The sequence below is a fragment of the Choloepus didactylus genome, chromosome 3, assembly GCF_015220235.1.
Source record: "Choloepus didactylus isolate mChoDid1 chromosome 3, mChoDid1.pri, whole genome shotgun sequence".
NCBI classification, from domain to species: Eukaryota; Metazoa; Chordata; class Mammalia; order Pilosa; family Megalonychidae; genus Choloepus; species Choloepus didactylus.
The window spans coordinates 128,051,741-128,072,874 of NC_051309.1; the positions used below are offsets into that span (position 1 = coordinate 128,051,741).

A 21,134-nucleotide genomic window follows, 5' to 3' on the forward strand; every position below is an offset into this window, starting at 1 on the left:
GAAAGAGTGAAGTTTTGTCATGCTGGGCTGTGTCTGGGGGAGGGAGGAAGTAGACTAGCTCGTGGCTCAAATGTCACAGACTTTTGCTGTACTTAAAGAAATTTAGTAGATCTTCTTGAATAAATGTGCCTTTGTTTCCTGAGAAACTTAAATGTTTGTATGTTTTAATCATTTTTACCAATTACAGTTGTTTCACTGGAAAGTGCATCTTCAAAACAGTTCCTTCTGACATCACCTTTCCAGAAGTCCATGTGGTTCCTGCCAAATAAGTAATTTCAGGAATGTTAATGGAGTCAAATGTCAGGTTGCTTTGGAAAGAATAGGCTAGCATAATTTACTCGAGTCTGTTATAAAATGAAAGTGCATTCACTCTTTCACCCCCTCAAAAACAGTACCCCAAATATTATTCAGAATAATTGTGGCAACTATCTGATATTTTTGCCAGGACAGACTATGAATCTTTAACATTGGTCACATCTAATGTATATTAAAAACCTGACCCAAAAGTGTCAACCACTTTCAGGTAAATTTACTTCCAAAATAGAATATTTATAGGAAATATCCAACAGCCAGGAAGGGTAAACTTACAAAGTCTGGAATCTAGTCAAAGCTTACTATACATACAATAAAGCTGGAAAACAAAACCTATAAATAGGAGAAAAGGCAATTGATGAAAACATATCTAGGTGGACACACATTAGAATTAAGAGACAAGAACTTTAAAATAGTTATTATTACTGTATCCCATATGTTCAAAAATATGTAGAAATATTGAAGACATGTAGAAGACACAACCTTTTAAAAAGTAAATCTATGATGTGTAAGATGAAAAATGCTCTGTATGAGATAAATGATGTGTAAGAAATTGCAGAAATAAACATTAGTGAACTTGAAGACAAAATAATAGAAACTATCTGAAGTGAAACACTTATAGGAAAAAAATCTATAATAATATAGAAAAAGCATATTGGTGACCCGTGGTCAACTTCAAACATCCTATTTTTCATGTAATTGGAATCTCTGGAAAAAAAAAGAATAAGAAAATATTTGAAGGAAAAATTGCTGGATATTTTTGAATTGGTTTAAAAATATAAACCCCCACACTCAAGATGCTGAATGAATCTGAAGCACTACATATATGAAGAAAACTAAACCAAGGAAAATCATAACGTCACAATATAAATGACATGAAACTTTTGATAAACAGAAAAATTTTAAAGCAGAAAGAATAAAAAAGACGTAACATAGAGTGGAACAGACATGAGGATAACTGCAGACTTCTTGTTAGAAACAACGTGAACCAGGAGACAGTGGAGAAATATGTTTAAAGTATAAAAGTAAAGAGAAATAAAACTATAATTCCTTACTGGAAAAATATCTTTCAGAAATGATAGCAAAATAAAAATTTTTTTCAGGCATACAAAGGCTGAAAGAATTCATCACCAGTTGATCTGCACTAGAAGACATATTAAAGAAAAACTTTCAGGGAGAAGGGATATGGTACTAGATGGAAATACAGATTGATACACAGAAATAAAGTATACCAAAAATGACAGTCATGTGAGTAAATATAAGATATTTGGTTATTACTTAAATCTCTAGAATATAATTGACCATTTAGACAAAAATAATATATTATGGGATTTGTAACTTATATATACATAAATTTCATGAGAAACATAGTATAGAGACAAAGATGGGATAAACCAATGTATAATAATAAAAGATTTCCATTATTTACATGAATGTAATATCACTTAAAGATAGACTGTGATATGTTAAAGAATACTGTAAACACTACAGTAACCTCTAACATAACAACCAAAAATGAATATTTGATAAAAGCCAACAAAAAAGATAAAATGAAATAATAAAGAAAAAATAAATGATCCAAAAGAAGGCATAACAAACAAGAAATGGAACAAATAGAGAACAAATAACAAGATTATAGATTTAAATGTAACCATATCAATAATCACATCAAACATAGAAGGTATAAAGATTCTAATTAAAAGACAGACTGTTAGATTTTAAAAATGCAAAGCAAGATGAATGTAAAACAGAACTTGATTAGGAGTGGAAACATCTCAATTTCTGAGACTAGATTTTAGGATTGATAATAATTTTTAGGAAAAATCTTGTGAAATTAAGACTTCTCATTTTATGTTTTAGACATTCTCAATGAAGTTAGGGTAAAAGTCAAGGCCAACTATTGTGACAAAGAATTAAGCTTAAAGAAAGAAAAGATTATAAATAGTGATTGAAGTTGATCAAGGAGAAGTAGAAGTATTACGGATACTGAGAGTTCAGGTTGGGTTAGAGGACTTGAAAATATAGTAGCATTAGCCAGTACATTTGTGTTTATCTCTAGGAAGACTCAGTATTGAAAAAGGCAGTTGATAACATTTACTCCATCTCCAAAAAAATTAAAAATAGTTTCTTTCTTTCCTTCTTTTCTTCCTCTTTCCCTCCCTCCCTCCTTCCATCTTGCATTTCTTCCTTTATTATTCCCTTACTTTTTTTCTTCTCTTTCTTTCATACACTCTTTTTTTTTTTGGCCTTCCCTCCTCTTTCCTTCTCCCTTTTCTTCCTTCTTTCTTTCTTTCCTTCCCTATTTACTTAATTCCCTTTGACCTCCATTTGGCATTGAGCGTATTTGTGGTCAGATATTGTGGTAAATGAATTCTGGTAATTTTGTATGCACTTATAAAACAATTCACAAAACAGTCAGCAATGGCCTGGTTGGGATGTGATTAAACCTTTACAATAGAAATTTGTGAAACAGGAATATGTATTTATTATTATTGGATTCTAGACAGTTGTAGCATAAGTTCAGTTCCTATCCTCAAGAAATATTCTGATTAAGCTGTCTTATTAATTGTGCAATTATTTCATTCATGTTATCTACCTGAATTAATAAATGGAAAAGCTAATTTTAAAAACAAATTCTAATCAAGTAAAAAGCTTGTGCTGAAGAATATTAATCTATGTATCCAAAAGAGAATATGAACTATTTTCAGTTCAGTTCTAATTTGAAGTCTTGACTCACTTGAAAATGCAAAGATACATTTGTGTCTTAATTTATGCTATTTTAGTAAGATGTCTAAACTCATTAAATATGTAAAAGCTGACTTTTTACAAATTTACAAAAGTAAAATATGTTTGGTTTAAATACTTATCAGAAATTAACTTGTAAATATAAGCATATATTCAGGATAAAATGCATATTCCTTACAAAAAATCTTCAGTTCCTAGTTGCTCAGTTTGATAAATAAAAATTGAAGACATTGTGTACTAAGTTGTGTAGCATAATAACAAAAGTCTGTAATAACTTAAAAATATCAGGAGAATTCATTATAATTTCACTTGGATTTGAGATAAGTAACATTAAATGTACTATACAATCATTCCAAAAAATAAAATCTCACTTCTGTACAGCTGAATAGCTACAATCAGAAATAGTCAGAAATATCTTTGTTCTAATTCCAAGTTTCTACTTTCTGCACTTATTAGTTATGTGAACTTATGTTGATTCAAACAAAGTTACTTAAAATCTTCAGACTATTTGCTCTTCTTTAAATTAGAGTCAATCTCGTTGATGCAATACCAATGTTAGGTGTATAAAATATTATGTGCTTAGTGTAGTACCTTGCCATGGGTCATTTCCAAATGTTAACTAAACTCATCCTCAATATCTTGATCATTTTATATTTACCATAATTGCCTCACAGAAAGAAAGTTTTAAAAAGGTGAAAGATAGGACACCATTACTTACATAATTTGCAAAGTCAAGATACTCTACCCTACTTCCCAAGTGTTCATGTGCTAATGCTGCCATTTTGCAAAATACAAGAAATGGATTGGCTTTTATAAAGGAGGTTTATTTGGTTACAATGTTACAGTCTTAATGCCATAAAGCGTCCAAGGTAGGGCATCAAAAATAGGGTACGTTCCCTGGAAAAAGGCCATTGGCATCTAGAAAACCTTTGTTAGTTGGGAAGGCACATGGCTGGTGTCTGCTGACCCCAGGTTGTGTTCCAGTTCCTCTCTCAGCTCCTGTGTGTTTCTTCAAAATGTTGCTCTTGGGGTGTTTTGTCCTCTCTTAGCTTCTCTGCAGCAAACTCTGGGCTAGCATACTTCCGCTTTCAATGGCCATCTCTAAAATGTCTCTCTCAGTTGCTCTCCAAAATGTCACTCACAGCTGCTCTAAGTTCCTTCTGTTTGTCACCTCTTTTATATGGCTCTGGTGATTTAATTCAGACCCACCCTGAATGGGTGGGGTAACACCTCTGTGGAAATTTTCCAATCAAATGTCTTGCCCACAGTTAATTGAGTCACATCTCCACGGAGACACTCACTCAATAGGTTCCAACCTAATCAACACTAATAGGTCTATCCCCCCAAGATTGCATGAAAGAACATGGCGTTTTTGGGGACATAATACATCCAAACCAGCACACCAAGTATCTTTTTAGATGAAACAAACAAAAGAGAAATTCATACCAAATTAATAGGGCAGCTTGTCTTTATTCCATTTGAACAGTACTGTGATGTGCTGTTTTAAAGAATACTTTAAGAAGTATGTTGTAAATGTTTTGAATATTCAAAAGAACACTGGAAGCATATGATAGTATATCAATTGGGGAAATGCAGAAAATATTTGATAATATGTAAATTTCTCATCTAAAATTCGTAAGACACCTTACTAGAACTCACAAATAAAGGCCAAGTAATGTCCTTTTATTCCACCTGACAGTGTGGTCCTCTTGAAGATTCAGTTCTCACTGAGCATGGAGAATGCCACCTAAGCCTCTGTCCAATATCTAAAGATGCTGCTCTGTGAATCAAAGGATAAGATCTTAGGAGCCAAAAGGAAGGATTTCTTTTTTAATTTTTGGATTCTGTGCTAGGTAGAATTATAAAATGGTCCTCTTAGATTTCCTGTTCTCAACATGAGACTATGAATACAGTGAGACTACATGTGCTGATTATATTATGTTCCACAATGAAAGAGATTTTTCAGTTGACTTTGAGTTAATCAAAGGAAGAAAACCTGGGTAGACTTATCATATGAGCCCTCTAAAAGCAGAGAGTTTTCTCTAGCTGATAGTAAAATAGGATGACAGGAATTCCAAGAATGGGGGGATTTAACATACTGCTCTTAGTTTTGAATATGGGGGGACCACTTGGGAAACCTGAGAGCAGCCTCTCTAAGTTGAGAGTAACCCATGGCTGACAGCCAGCAAGAAAAAAAGGCACCTATGTCATGTCACTGTAAGAGGAATTGTATTCTGTTAAGAACTGGAATGAGCTTGGAAGGGAATTCTTCTCCTGAGGATCCAGATAAGAGCCCAGCCCTAGCTGCCACCTTGATTTGACCTTATGAGACCCTAATCAGATAACCCAGTTGAGTCTGTCTGGACTTCTGACTTAAAGAATTGTGATATAACAAGTCGATGTTGTTTTAAGCCATTAAGGTTGTAGTAATTTGCTATGGTACCAACAGAAAAACAAAAACAAAAACAAAAACAAAACAAACAAACCAAAAACTAGAATGGTTTCTTTTTAACTTTTGGATAACACCAGGTATCCTCAACTATTTTCAAAGATGAAAAAGAAAAAAGGAAATGCCAATATGAACTCACCTAAAAGGATTTTATTTAATATTTGACAAATGAATCAAAATCTTCATCACTTTAATCAATCTTTTTCCCTTTCCAATGTCTTAATATCTTTACAAAAGTATTACTTATGCAATAAGGAATGGTATTTTGGCTTGACAAGTTAATAAATTTGATAAACCTTGAGTTCCATGAATTTAATGGAAGCAATCAATAATTAAACAACTATGATAAAAAATACTAAAATAGATCCCAATTAGATTCCAAATCATTTTTTAAAAGGGCACTGTTTGAGAATGGGATGGGCAAGGCATGTTTCTAAGAGAAGCTCATTCCTGACCTATCTTTATGGCAGCTGGTTGATTTTTTGAAATTATTCTTCCCGGATTGAGACCAATTAGGTGGTGCTTCATTAGATTAAAGATGACAACTTAATGCCTTAAAATAAGAAATATGGAATGAGCTTCCCTGAATTATATTATTCTTAAGAAATGACATGACATTCTGTTGAGCCTCCAAGGGATCAGTAGATTAATTATGAGTATACAGAACATAAGATAATTGATGATTGAATTACTATATGAGATTGCAGTGAATACATTTTATTATTACTGCCTTGCTAAATGACCCCAAGATGGCACCAATTAAAGTGTAAATAACTAATGAGCACAAATAGAATATGTAGAATTTAGAAACTAGGAAAATGGAGTGGCCAGAATGGTTTAAATTAAATGTTCTCAGAAGACTATGTAGGCCAGGTTGTCAATGGCAAAAACTTAGAAAAAAAACAGTTCTTCTGCTATACAATTGTTTTTAATGATGATATTTACTTTATCACATTGTTATAGGGATTAGAGTATCTGTACAGATTAGGCATTTAAATGATATCTAGGGGTTAGAAAATGGAGCTTTTTGATGTAATATGGTGAGTCTCTAAGAGAACTATGTCTGGGTGCTTTGTGAGTACAGAGGAACACTATTTGTGGATGGGATGGGTAAGGGGATTTCTAAGAGAAACTCATTCCTGACCTTTCCTTGTAACAGCCAGTTGATTTTTCAGAATTGTGCTCCTCTGATTAAAATCCAATATTGTTTTCCCATTATATTAAGGTTGACATCCAAACTCCTTAAGATAGAAAATGTGGAATAAATAGCCCCCAACTTAACTTTCCAATATTCACTTTTCATTATTCTCTCCCACAGTACATGTTCCAGATGGACTAAATTAATTCCTGTTCTTATACAATATTATTTTTCTCACATCTGATTCTTCATGTATGCTGTTCACTCTGCCTGAATATTCTTTCCACCTCAATCTGACAAATTCACCCATCAGATCTTAGCTTATATAGCACTCTCACAGGTTATATTTTGCTAACCTTAAATTTTGAATTAGGTGCTATAATATGTGATGTATTTAGTACCTGGCACTTTCCTTTTCAAATAATTCATCTCAAGGTGTGAAATTCATAATTATACCTTGATTAACTGATTATATTTTCCAACAAATTATATATCTTGTGTAAACTAATAGTTTTCTATTATTTTCTGCTTAGACTGAAAATATTTTTAGCACACAGTTACTAAATATTTTTGTTGAATGAATGAGTTGAATTTGGAAGAATATGAAAGAGTTTTCCAAGTGAAAAAGAGGAGGTAGTGATTTTCCAGCAGAAGAAACAGAGTAAATGAAACTGTGGAGGTAAGAAAGACTGTGGTGTATTTTAATTCACAAGGAATTTGTAATAGCTATAAAGAATACGTGGAGAATAGCTAGAGAGACAATAGTGACTAGCCTCTGGGAGATCTTGCTTGTGCCATGAAAACAGGCAAAGAATGTTATGAATCCAGATCATTAGCAATCTTGAAATAAGGAGTTTGCATTAATGGGCACTGTCAGAATCCATGAAATCTGTCAGTGAGCCCAGCAATGGTGGTGGTTGTTGATTCTCTTTTGACGGAAAACCCCATAGAGACAATCAGGAATTGTGCTGTTTTCTCTTAATTCAGGTGAGAATAAATGATATAATTTAATTAAATGAAGATGAGATCTATATAATTTAAGTAATTGTATAGGGATTTGAATTGCTTATATGGAATTGGTAGTAGTAATTTCAAATTTCATTTTAAGACAGAAAGGTTGATGATAAAATGAATTTTGTTCACTACTAAATAAGGCCACAAGAGGGATTAGTGGAAAGGTTTATTTAGATGATCAGAATAGGAAGGATGGGCCTTAAAACAATGGGCCAATATGGTAGGCAGAATTCTAAGATGCCCTCCAGGATTCTTGCCCCGTGGTGGCCCTCCAGGATTCTTGCTCCGTGCTGGACCTCCCCCTGAGCTGGTTTGGAGCTATTTTGTATCCTGGAAAAGGCCATGTTCTTTTAATCCAATCTTGCAGGGGGGGGGTGCTGAAACTGTTGTGGGTGGGACATTTGGATTAGATTATTTCCATGGAGAAGTGACACTGCCTATTCAATGTAGGTCTTAATTAGTTGACTAGCATCTTCTATGAGAGGATAAAAGGCAGAGACTTTTGAAGAGAGCTCAAAGACACCTAGAAAATACCCAGAGACCTGTTGGAGAAAGTAATTTTGAACAAGAGCCTGGGAGAGAAGGACCAACAAATGTCGCCATGTGCCTTCCCATGTGACAGAGGAACCACAGATGCCATTGGACTTTCTTCAGTGAAGGTATCCTCTTATTGATGTGCTAGCTTGGACACTTTTATGGTTTTAGAACTGTAGATTTGTGAAATAATAAACCCCCATTGTAAAAGCAAATCCATTTCTGGTATATTACATTTCCAGCAGTTTCAGCAAACTGGAACACCAACCTTCTCTCAGTTAATCAGTCAAACACTAATCTAGGTACTTCTGTGAAGGATTTTGCAAATGTAATAAAGATCCCAAATCAGTTGATTTTAAGATGGGGAGATTATTTTCAGTGGGTCTAACATAATCAGGTGAGCTCTTAAAGAGATTGTACTGTTCCCTATGAGATTTTAAATGTGGGGGATATTCTCCATTGCTTTGAAGAATGAGGTGGCTACATGCCACAGAGTATAAACACCTTCTAGGTAGAGAAAGCTGATCCTGGTTGATAGCCAGAAAGATGGGGACTCCAGTCCTACAGCAAGAGACCTAATGACAAATTCCATAAGGCAAGCCAGAAGTTGGAAACTCTAATGAAAGTTTTGATGAATTCCCCAGGAGAAGCTAGCTGGTGGAAGTAGAGATAAAAAATTCTTTCTGGATGCTTTCAACTGACTGCATGAGACTTCTCTTGTTGCTGAAAGCGATCTCCTTTATTGATTTTATATGTAATCAGCCAGAGATAAAATCAGCTGACTAATGATTTAAGCCTGCAAAATGCCCTCACAGAACAATTATGCCAGTGCTTGCTTGACCGAACAACTGGACATCATAGCTTAATTTGGCATGTAAAAGCAGTCACCAACTTGTGGAATAAAAAGGCATTGCACATAAAGTCAACACATGACTCAACACTGGTTTGGGGGAGAAAAATTGCTCTATAGAATATTGGGACTATTGACAAAATTGAAATGTGGACTGTAAATTAAGTATTTTATCAAATTTAAATTTCCAGAAATATGATTACTCTTGTGGTTATAAAGAATAATATATATTTTTCTAAATATAAAGGAATAAAAAAGGCATAATGAATACAATCTACTTACTGTTGGTCCAGGAATGAGAGAGAATGATACAGAAAATGTGACAGATTATTAAAAATAGACCATACTGAGTGAAGGAGCTATCATTCATTTCTGTATTATGTTTGCAAGTTTTCTGTTAGTTTGAAAGTATTTCAGAATAAAATTAATAATTTAATAAATTATTTGGAAAGTTGAAACACAGAATTGCATTTAAACACCAAAAGGTAAAGGAAAACACCTGATGTTTGGCTTTGTAAAGTCATATAATACAATTTTTATTGTTATAGGTTTTGCTGTCTCTTTTCTTATATTCCCCAAATTTCAGACCTTTATATTTTCCTCACTGTGCCTTCTGCTCTGTTGGGAACTTTATGGTCATTTAATAAATGTTTGGTAATTTATTAGTTTGTATAACACTACTCAGAAGTACAGAAATAAGTCTTTAAAAAATCAAAGCTTTTTCATATTTCAGTTTCCAATACTAAAAAAGTCATATTAGTGTACTCAACTTGCCTTTACAAACAAATATTTAATTACAGTATCCCAATAGTGCTAAATCATGAGAAAATAGGAGTAGTCACATTAACAAAATGATGTTACGGAAATGGGTTTCTCTTTTTTGTGTGATGTCATAAAAGGACAATTTTTAAGTGTGTAGTTGAATGAACATAAGATTTAAAGGTGGTTTTGGCCATGTGTTTTGTTTTTACTAATGACAGAGGATGAAAGAAGAACTATGTAGAGAATCTTACACATCTGAAAATGAGATAATTCAGGTCCAGAACATTATATTTACTGTTGAATATTCAAGACTATGTTATTTAATCTATTCTTTTTTAAACTGTGATGCAGAGAATGTTTTAATATATTTTTGCTATAAATAACGCAACAGGGAGGAAACTAGAATGTCTGGCTAACAAATATATTCATTTTGATTTCTCTGCAACTTGGGAGGAGAGAGAAAAATACTCCTTTGCAGCTTGCTAATAAAATGTCATCTTGCTAGATAATATTTAATTAATTCAGTAGACTGGCACATTTGTGCTGTTTTGACATTTAATAGGCCATAATGCTTCTTAGAAATCTTCACTTTTTGTTTTGAAAAAAGGGAAAATATTTTTAAAATTCCAAGGTGATGGTTAGCTCTTTTCACTTTGCAACCACAATATTTTTTATTGTGCATTTCTTCAGTAAAAAAATATATTTATTTAAACTTCATCTACTTTGTAAACCTTTTTATATAAATGTTATACAAAAAATTTATAAACATTTTCAGGAAACCTTTGCAAAAATTTGATTTCAAGAACAGATTTATGAATTGGATACATCATTTTCTGTTGAGTATTCACATCTTTAAAAGGCAGGAGAAAAAGTTATGCTTAGAGTGTCGTTCTTCCATTTATTAACAACATTGAATGAGTATAAGTCTAATTTTGCTTTCTTTCTGGGCAAAGTGAAAATTGATGTCAGATAATTTCAGTGACCTATTTATTATCTCTTTTAACTTTACCACATTTGATCTTTATTCATCACAATTATTCCATGCTAAGGGAAATAATGCCTTTTACATTATTCTAAAGAAATCAATGATATTTTAGAGTAAATACTAAAATTGCTTTTGTCAAAGCAATGATAAAATACAATATATTTTTGTTACTCAGTTAAAAGTGAAACTGGGCCAAGAGGTAGGGCAATACATCTCATGTGATAACATCAGACCACTTACTGTGTTTGGTGATTGTTTCCCCAAGGCAGATAAAGTATGTCTTTTATAGGAAAGTCATAGGATGACTGAGTAATCCTATTTATCAGCATTCCTCTTATATTAACTTTTGTTAAGATGGAGCCATAAATAGTTCCTTAGATTCTTCCATAGAGCACAAAAAAAAAGATGAATGATAAATTATGATCCAGATACCATGAAAATAATTTCCTAAATTGCTGGAATGGAAGAATGTGTGACTCACACTTTGAATTGATTTTATAGATTTGACATTTAGCATTTTTGAAAATTAAAAAAAAAGTGACAAACTTCTGAGAAATGCAAAAAATATACAAGCTTTATTCTCGAGAAAATCTTACTATGTAGATTTTCTTAGATAGAGAAACTGATTCTATATTTCTCTTAAGACTATGTCAGCTTTATTGCATTGCAGCAAAAATAGTTTTACATGAATTTTCAAGGAAGACAACAATGAAAAAGTTCTCATCAATTCTCATTGTACTACAGAAATGAATATGTGTAGAAAACACAGTCTCCAAATGTAAATGCTTAAAAGGCATATAGATTCATTTATTTATGCTAAATAAGCCAACATAAAGGGAATATACATATATACATGAGTGTATATCACTCTATCATTTAATTTCCTATATTTCTAAGGAATTTATTTTTCACCTTGAATATATCCTGCATTAGTAATTTATAAATTTTCTTCCAAAGTTTAAAGTGTGTGTCTACAATGGATAAATTATTTATTGTCTGTGGAATCTATTTGAAAATTTTGAATCAGATTTTGCTTGATCAACTTAACTAGAGAAGTTCTCTGAGCAAGTAACAGTTTTTCCTCAGATATTTTGAATATTATTTTTGGATAAAGCATATTCACATGGTCCCATCTATTTATGCAATTTCATAAGCACACAAAAAGTTGGTGTCTTTTTTTCTCTTTAAATTTCTAGTATATTTAACCTTTAATTGTGCTTAGTCCCTGTTATAGTTGGCTAAAGCTGATGAATTGCAATATACCAGAAATTGGTTGGCTTTTACAATTTGGACTTGTTAACTTACAAGTTTACAATTCTGAGGCCATGAAAAATTTCCAAGTTAAGGCATCAACAGGATGCCTTCTACCTGAAGAACAGCTACTGGTGATCCTCAACTCCTCTGTCACATGGCCAGACACATGGTGACATTTACTATTCTTTCCCTTCTCTCTGGGGTTTCATTGCTTACAGGTTCTGGCTTCACTGTCTCCCTTACTGAGCTACTGTGTGTGTCCTTGTCTCTCAGCTTCTTGGTCTTTTCTCTCTTTTAGCTTCTCTGTCTTTCTCTGAATTTCATCTCTTAGCTACTCTGGGGCCATTTTCTGTGTCTTCTCTCTGTCTTCTATCCCCTTGTAAAGGACTCCAGTAAGAGGGTAAGACTCACCCTGAATAAGGTGGGGCACATCTTAATTTAAGATCCTATTCACTGAAGGATCCTACTTACAGTGGGTGCACACCCACAGTAATGGATTAGCTTTAAGAATGTGAATTTCTGATATACATAACAGCTTCAAACCATCTTGGTTCACTTAGTTAAGTTCTGCTTAGGATGGTTTGCTAGAAATTCAGGATTTCTAAGAAACAGTAGAAATACAACTTTTATTTTTATAAGATCTTTTTCCGATATCCTTTCTAAAGTCACTTATTATTCACAGTAGTTTTTAAATTCCTTTGGTTATTCTGTGTACTAAACTTCTTACCTATAAATAAAGTCTGTTTTACTTTCTTCTTTCTTACCTTTATGCCTGTTATTTCTTATACTGCCTTATTGCTTTGGATAAGACATTCATTAATATATTTCATAAATGGCAAAAACAAGCATCTTGAAGTCATTTCTGATTTTGGAGAGATGCTTGCAATAATTATGGCTCCAATTTTACAAGTTAGTATGATTTTTGTGGTTTTAATAGATACTCTTATCAGATTATGGATATTGAATTATGCATTACTATAATTATTAAGATTTTGAAATCATTATTTACTTTTTATCTCTTTATGTGATTATATTGTCAGTTTTACAGTGCTAAATCACATTCACATTCTTGTAAACTGTATTTGGACATGATAGATCATCCTTATTGTTGTCACTGGATTCAAATTCCTAGTTTTGTATGTTAGATTCTTGCCTCCATGTTTGTGAGAGTTTCAGTGGAGTTAGTTAAATTTAGTGGCATTAGTTAAATCCACAATGTTGTGCAATACCACCACCATCCATTATCAAAACTTTCCTATCACCCAAAACAAATTCTTTAACAATTAAACATTAACTCCCTACTCCCTGACCCGCCCTGCCCCTCAAAACCTATAGTCAAGTTTCTGACTCTATGAATTTGCTTATCCTGTCAGTGAGATCCTACAATATTTTTCCTTTTGTGTCTACTTATTTCTCTCAACATGCGGTCTTCAATATTCATCCATGTTGTCAAATGTATCAGAACTTAATTCCTTTTTTTTGGTGGAATAATTTTCCTTTTATGTATATGTGACATTTTGTTTATCTGTTCATATCTTGATGGGCACTTGGGCTGCTTCCATCTTTAGGCAATTGTGAGTAATGCCTCTATGTACATCAGAGTGCAAATATCTGTTCAAGTACCTGTTTGCAGTTCTTTGGGGTATATACCTACAAGTATTATTGCCGGGTCATATGGTAATTCTGTACTTCTTCCTGAGGAACCATCAAACTGTCTTCCACAGTGGTTGCACCATTTTACATTCCCACCAACAATGAATGACTAGTTTTCCTATTTCTCCATATATTCTCCAACATTTGCTATTTTTTTTAATAGTAGCCATTCTAGTGGGTGTAAATATGTTTAAATGTTAAAGAAATGGCCAAACTATGTTCCAAAGTGGCTGCACCATTTTACACTCCTACCAGCAGTTCATGAGTACTACAAATCCCCTACATCTTTGCTAACACATTGTATCATCAGTCTTTTAATTTTATACATTTTGTTCATTGTGTATAGTAACTCTAATGATTCTACACAAGTTTGCATGTGATTACTTGCTATAATTTGCTATCTGTGCATCTTCTTTGGTGAAATTTAAACATTTTTTTACCCATTTATTTTTGGAGTAAAATTATTTTGGGGTATTGTCCTTTATCACTGAGCTGTGAGTGTATATCATGGGAATAAAAGAATATCTTGAATTAAATAATTCATTTTTAAAAGAAAACAATCAGAATATATATTTTTATTTAAATAAATCTCAAATTTAATGTTTTACATTGCCTAATACAAAGGCAACTTATCTGAGAGTAAAATTCTAGCTGTATATTGTGCTACTGAGTCTGCCCCTCTTCTTTATTTGCCATTATCCATATCAAGCAAAATCTTGCATAAACAACTTATATTTGGTTACTTAACATTAGGTTACAATCCAGAATTTTGTAGATATTACTACATTACATTCTGTGCCTCTACATATGTTACCAGCATCCTTTCAGTTGCTCAGGTGTGACACCTACTAATCCATTCTCACTTTTCCTTCTCCTTCTCTACCTCATTTTCCCTACCAATATTATCTTTCACAAAATTCTGTTATTCTAATATCTAAATAGTGCTCTGATCTTATCTCTTGTCCTTGACTTAAGTTCAAATCATCTTAAAAATTGGGTTGTTGCTCTAACCTTCTAATTAAGTCATACAATTTATTCTTAGAGCATGCCATGCTTTCCCACTTTTCCCTTGGTTTCCACATTCAGTTACATTTCCCTGATATGCTGTTCTTCTTGTTCACCAAGTGAAACACCACTAACCCCTGAGGCTTACATAAATATAAACACCTTAATGAGTTCTTCCCTGTTATCCCTGGGCAGAATTTAGTTTATTCTTTATTCTTCTCCAGTACATTGTAAATGCACCCCTTAAGGTATGGAATAATGAATTCTTTTAGGACCTTAATGCTGTATCCTCTATCTTTAAATCTCCAGGACTGTTCTAACAAATTGGCAGACACATCACACCCAATTAATCATGTGATGCTTGAATAATGAATGTATTGGGAATATATTCTACTTGAAACTAGCAAAGTGTTGAACAGATTCCATTTTTTAACAGTTCAAAAATTATTGTCCTTCCAGTCACTATTAATTTTTTTTTAATTTTAATTTTTATTGAGATTGTTCACATGCCATACAATTATCCAAAGATCCAAAGTATACAATCAATTGCCCCCGGTACCCTCATACAGCTGTGCATCCATCACCACAATCAATTTGTGTTCAATTTTTAGAAACTTTTCATTACTTCAGACAAGAAATAAAGACAAAGAAGCAAAAAAAAAAAAAAGGAAACTCAAATCCTCCCATACCCCTAACCACCCCTCCTCCATTGTTGACTCGTAGTATTAGTATAGTACATTTGTTACTGTTTATGGAAGAATGTTGAAATACTACTGAAAGTAGTATATAGTTTGCAATATGTATATATATTTTCCCTATATGTCCCTCTATTATTAACTTCTAGTTGTATTGTCATACATTTGTTCTGGTTCATGGAAGAGATTCCTAATATTTGTACACTCAACCCATTTTTTTTTAAGATGGTTTTGTTCACATGCCATACATTCCATCCTAAGTAAACAATCAATGATTCCCTGTATAGTCACATATTTATGTGTTCACCTCCCTCACCACTATCTATATAAGGGCATCTACATGGATGAGGAAGAGTCAAAGAAGGTAGAGAGGCAAAAGAAAAAGAAAAAAGAAAGAGAAAAACAAACAAAAAACATAAAAAACATGACAGCTAGGAAGCAGCAAAAGGAAAGATAAACTTAATTCAAAGTGGAATAAAGAGTCAGACAACACCACCAATGTAAATTGTCTCACACCCCTCTCCTATCCCCGCCTCTTATCTGCATTTACCTTGAAGCATAATGTCATGACTCTGTTAATTATAGTCTCTAGTTTATGTTGATTGCAGCCCTGCCCCAATGCCTCTCCATTTTTAACACCTTGCAAGGTTGACATTCACTTGTTCTCCCTCGTGAAGGAACATATTTGTACATTTTATCACAATTGTTGAACACTCTAGGTTTCACCGAGGTACATAGTCCTGGTCTTTATCTTTCCTCCTTTCTTCTGGTGTCTCACATGTTCCCAACCCTCCTCTCTCAACCATATTCATATTTAACTTTGTTCAGTGTACTTACATTGCTGTGCTACCATACCCCAAAATTGTGTTCCAAACCATGCACTCCTGTCTTCTCCTATCACTCTGTAGTGCTCCCTTTAGTATTTCCTGTAGGGCAGGTGTCTTGTTCACAGAGTCTCTCATTGTCTGTTTGTCAGAAAATATTTTGAGCTCTCCCTCATATTTGAAGAACAGTTTTGCTGGATATAGGATTCTTGGTTGGTGGTTTTTCTGTTTCATGTCTTAAATATATCACACCACTTCCTTCTTGCCTCTATGGTTTCTGCTGAGAGATCCACACATAGTCTTATTAAGCTTCCTTTGTATGTGATGGATAGCTTTTCTCTTGCTGCTTTCAGGATTCTCTCTTTGTCTTTGACATTTGATAATCTGAATATTATGTGTCTTGGAGTAAACCTATTCAGATTTGTTCTGTTTGGGGTACGCTGTGCTTCTTGGATCTGTAAATTTATATCTTTCATAAGAGATGGGAAATTTTCATTGATTTTTTCCTCTATTATTGCTTCTGCCCCTTTTCCCTTCTCTTCTTCTGGGACACCAATGATATGTACATTCTTATATTTCATTTCATTCTTAAGTTCCCGGAGATGTTGCTCATATTTTTCCATTCTTTTCTCCATCTGTTCCATTGCATGTAGGCTTTCAGGTGTTTTGTTCTCCAGTTCCTGAGTGTTTTCTTCTGCCTCTTGAGATCTGCTGTTGTATGTTTCATTGTGTCTTTCATCTCTTGTGTTGTGCCTTTCATTTCCATAGATTCCGCCACTTTCTTTTTTTGAATTTTCAATTTCTGCCTTATGTATGCCCAGTGTTTTCTTTATAGCCTTTATCTCTTTTGCCATATCTTCTCTAAACTTTTTGAATTGATTTAGCATTAGTTGTTTAAATTCCTGTATCTCAGTTGAAGTGTAGGTTTGTTCCTTTGACTGGGCCATAAGTTGTTTTTTTTTCCTAGTGTAGATTGTAGTTTTCTGTTGCCTAGGCATCTGACCTTCCAGGCCACCCCAATCAGGTTTTCTCAGACAAAGACAAGCTCAGGTCACAGAAGGAGAAAATATTCAGTATCTGGTTTCCCTGATGGTGCCGTCTTAGAGGACTGACACACTCTGTGCTTTTCTGTCCAACAGGTGGCGCCTGTTAGCCTGTCACAGGCTGGTATAAGGGGCTGTGGCCTGTGGCTCTCCTCCCCCAGGCTCTGGGGGCTGGGCCTGAACCGAAGGTGGGTAGTAGAGCTGGGGTCCCCCTCTTTCCTCTTGGGAAGCTATGCCCCCTACAGAGAGGTCATTTGCATATAAATAGATTCTTTGTTTCTCTGACTCTGCTGGTGAGAGTGTTGCAATTTTAAAAGGGCTGAGGCTTTCTTTACTGCAAAGCACTGTGAGCTGAAAACAGCTGAGGCTTTCTCCACTGAGCCACCCAGGTTGACATAGAGAGAAAGGGACAGAAAGTGCCCAGATTCACTCATCAGCCAGAGATAGCACCTGATCCCCTGGGTTCCCTGTCCTGAGACAGATATGTGTTCTTATTCTCCCAAGGTCAGTCATCACCAAAAGCCTCTGTCTGCTTGTTGGGGATTCACAGTCTGTATTGAGTGGTTAATATTAAAATCCCAGTTGGAGCTGGGCTGAGGTACACTCACTTATTTGGAAAGTTCTGCTCTCTAGCACCTCAAGGCTTCCGTGAGGGAGGGGCTCTCAGCTCTCTGCATGGGTCCACAGTTTTTACTTATGGATTTTATGCTGCAATCTCAGGCATTCCTCCCAATTCAGGTTGGTGTATGATGAATAGACAGTCACGTTTGTCTTCCCGCAGTTATTCCAGATTATTTACTAATTTTTCTATCATTTATGAATTGTTCCAGGGGGGAGTAACTAGCTTCCACTCCTCTCTATGCCACCATCTTAGCTTCTCCCACCATTAATTTTTTACAGCATCTAACAATATAGAGAAACTAAATTGTCTACAAATATTTTTGAAAGCAATGAATGGGGTTTTAGAATCCTGTAAGCAACCCTTAAAGATTTTCATATCACTATCTCTATTGTATGGTTCCTCCTGAGTTCAATAACTCTTAAGAATCCTATAATGTTCCTAAAAAATCATATTTTAGTCCTTTCATTGTTGATTTAAAGTACTGGGTTTTGATTTTATATAAACAAGTAAATATAATATCAATGAAGTAAATATTCAGACCTTATCCATTCTTATCTTTTACTTCTTGAAGATGCAAAATTCAATATATTATGGTATAAAGTTTTTATGTTAATCTTGATAAATCTTTACTACCATCTAATGAATATTCAAATTTGTGTTTTGATGCAGAAATATATTCTGTAGCTAGGCAATCTGTACTGAATACTACCAAAATGAAAGTTCAAGTTAGAGAACACTAAGAAGCTGTTATAATTTTTGTCAAAAGTCCTCACTCCTTAAGACAAGGTCATGGAATCATGTTTGTATTTCTCTATATATTTACTCTTGACTTGCTGGGCAACTGCAGTATTCACAGAGCTCTACTAAACACTGTGTTTAACAACAGCATGCACGCACACACACAAACACACACACACAAAGAAGTAAAAGTGAATGAGAGAAGAATTTAAATATAATTTATAATATTTTCTTCCCCAGTGTGTTGTCCTAGGAAATTGTTTTGAGCTGTGCACATTGCATTTTGAATATTGCTGACGTACAGAGATGAGAAAGGCCTCAACTCTAACTGGATCAGTAGAAAGGTCAAGGTGGAGATCATCTGTGAACTATGTAATAAAGGATCAGCCACACTTGGATACCTAGGTTATGGTTATTGGTTATGAAGGCGCATGAGGTGGCAAAGAGCTTTTGTATATAAAGACAATTAACAAGATGTAGAAAATTTAAGGTATAGAAATAAATTTGGGGATAAAAATGGGTTTTAGGGAAATGTAAGTTTTGAGTATAGGCATACAGTAAAGTTAAAAAAAATAGGGGCAGAACATTGGTAATGCAATATAAGAAGCCATAAGTCAACCTCAACAAGGTAGATAACACATTGGGGAGTCATTACATAGAAGTAATTGCTGCAACTATTGTACATTTTTTAGGTCAAGGAAAGAGGGAAGTGGACAAAACTGTGTGAATGGCTTACATTTGTGTGACAGGGCTTACATTTGAGTGACACATTTAGAAAGTAGAAACAGTAGGTGATAACAGAAAAGCAGTGAGAGGAAAGAGGTAAAGTCAGATTAGAGCCACAGGGAGTTGGCAGTCTAAAGAGAAGAGAGACTGTAAATAGACTGAAATATTAGCAGCAGCAAAGGCTATAGAGAGATTAAAGAACAAGAGAAGCTCAATGGATTTTGTATTTACAAGGATGCTCCTTGGATTTATAGCAGAACTACTTAAAAAAAATCTCTTTTGCAAACCATTGAGAATGGATGATATTTTAAAAAGTCCAAAAATGGCCAAATGCTGTCCTAACTTTGAGAAAGGAGAATAGCTATGTAACAAAAGTGTCGATTGGACACCTGACACATTTCTACAATATATTGTTCAACTTTAAGGCAATATTCAAAAAGAGAATTCAAAATTTCTAAAATCATAATTATGCAACTCTAACAAACTATTTTTATTTTAATTAATTTCCTTAATTTTTCCACATGCATGCAATGATCAGCATATTTGTATCTTATATTTAAAAATAAAAATTATATTTAATTTCATATTTGGATCATTACTTTTTCCTTGTTTACAAAGTCATTTATAGTTAATATTCTAATATAACATACTGTTTCATCTAGTTAATGTAATGTAAATCTGTATTGTGGTACATTTATATTGATTTTACTTTTTGACATTTATAAATATTGGAGAAACAATCATCTACTTGTTTAAGGTTTTGCTTTTTTTTGAAGTTACTTTTCTGAGTATAAATTTCCTTTATTGGGAATGTTAGTTTTAAAGGGTATGAAGTTGTTGCTGCTGTTGACATCACTATTTTGTTTACAAAAATGTTGAACCAATGTGCTTATTGCCTCAAAAACTGTAAATCACAGAAGTGTAGCCACATCCATGTCTGTCCATTCAAAACTCCATGGACCTAACAATCGCCTAAACAGTCTTCTGAAACAAATACAATTTATATTAAATTATGTAAGCACAGATTTAGGGGACTGTATCTTAGGTTTAAGAAATGACTTAAAACCAAAATATCCTTGACCTGAAGAAACTAGTTGTTTGAAAGTCTAAATTTGAGTGGTAATATAGCACATACTTCATGAAAATTCAGGTAGATCAGTGCCTATCCTGGGATCCCAGTGTTCTAACTAGTGTATTTGCCAAAAAATCTAGGATGAATCTACAGAGATTTCATGAAGGAGAGGATATATTGTCATCATCATAAGATAATGCCAGTGAGCAGCATTTCATATGAGGATTATGATCTAGACTTATTTCAAAGAAAGAAAATTTAAACAGTTAAAATTAACTTTGTATGGTACAGCTTTTCTAAAAAGCTAAATATAGTCTTACTATGTGATGCGGCAATTGAGCTTCTTGTTGCTTATCCAAATGAGTTGAAAACTTATATCCACATTAAAACCTGCATGAAAATGCTTATAGCAGTTTTATTCATAATGACCAAATTTGAACACAGCCAACATGTCCTTCATGGATAAACAAACTGGCACATCCGTACAATAGAGTATTACTCTGCATTAAAAATGAATCATTTACAAATATTTTCCCATTTTGTACATTATCATTACACTTTATTGCTAATGTCCTTTGATGTACAAAGGTTTTTAATTTTGATGAAGTTCTATTTATTTTTTCTTCTGTTTCTCATGCTTGTGATGTAAAATAAAAATTCCACTATCTAGTACAAGGTCCGGAAGATATTACCCTATGTTTTATTGTAAGATA

At 33.7% G+C, this 21,134-nt stretch overlaps 1 long non-coding RNA gene across 1 annotated transcript in view; it reads right to left on the reverse strand.

Moving 5' to 3' along the window:
• Nucleotides 1-217: 217 nt before the first annotated feature.
• LOC119528784 overlaps nucleotides 218-21,134 on the reverse strand; it is a 48,509-nt gene continuing 27,592 nt past the window's right edge. The window contains exon 3 of the long non-coding RNA XR_005215766.1: nucleotides 218-258. This is a non-coding gene — a long non-coding RNA (uncharacterized LOC119528784). The remainder of the gene's footprint in view (nucleotides 259-21,134) is intronic.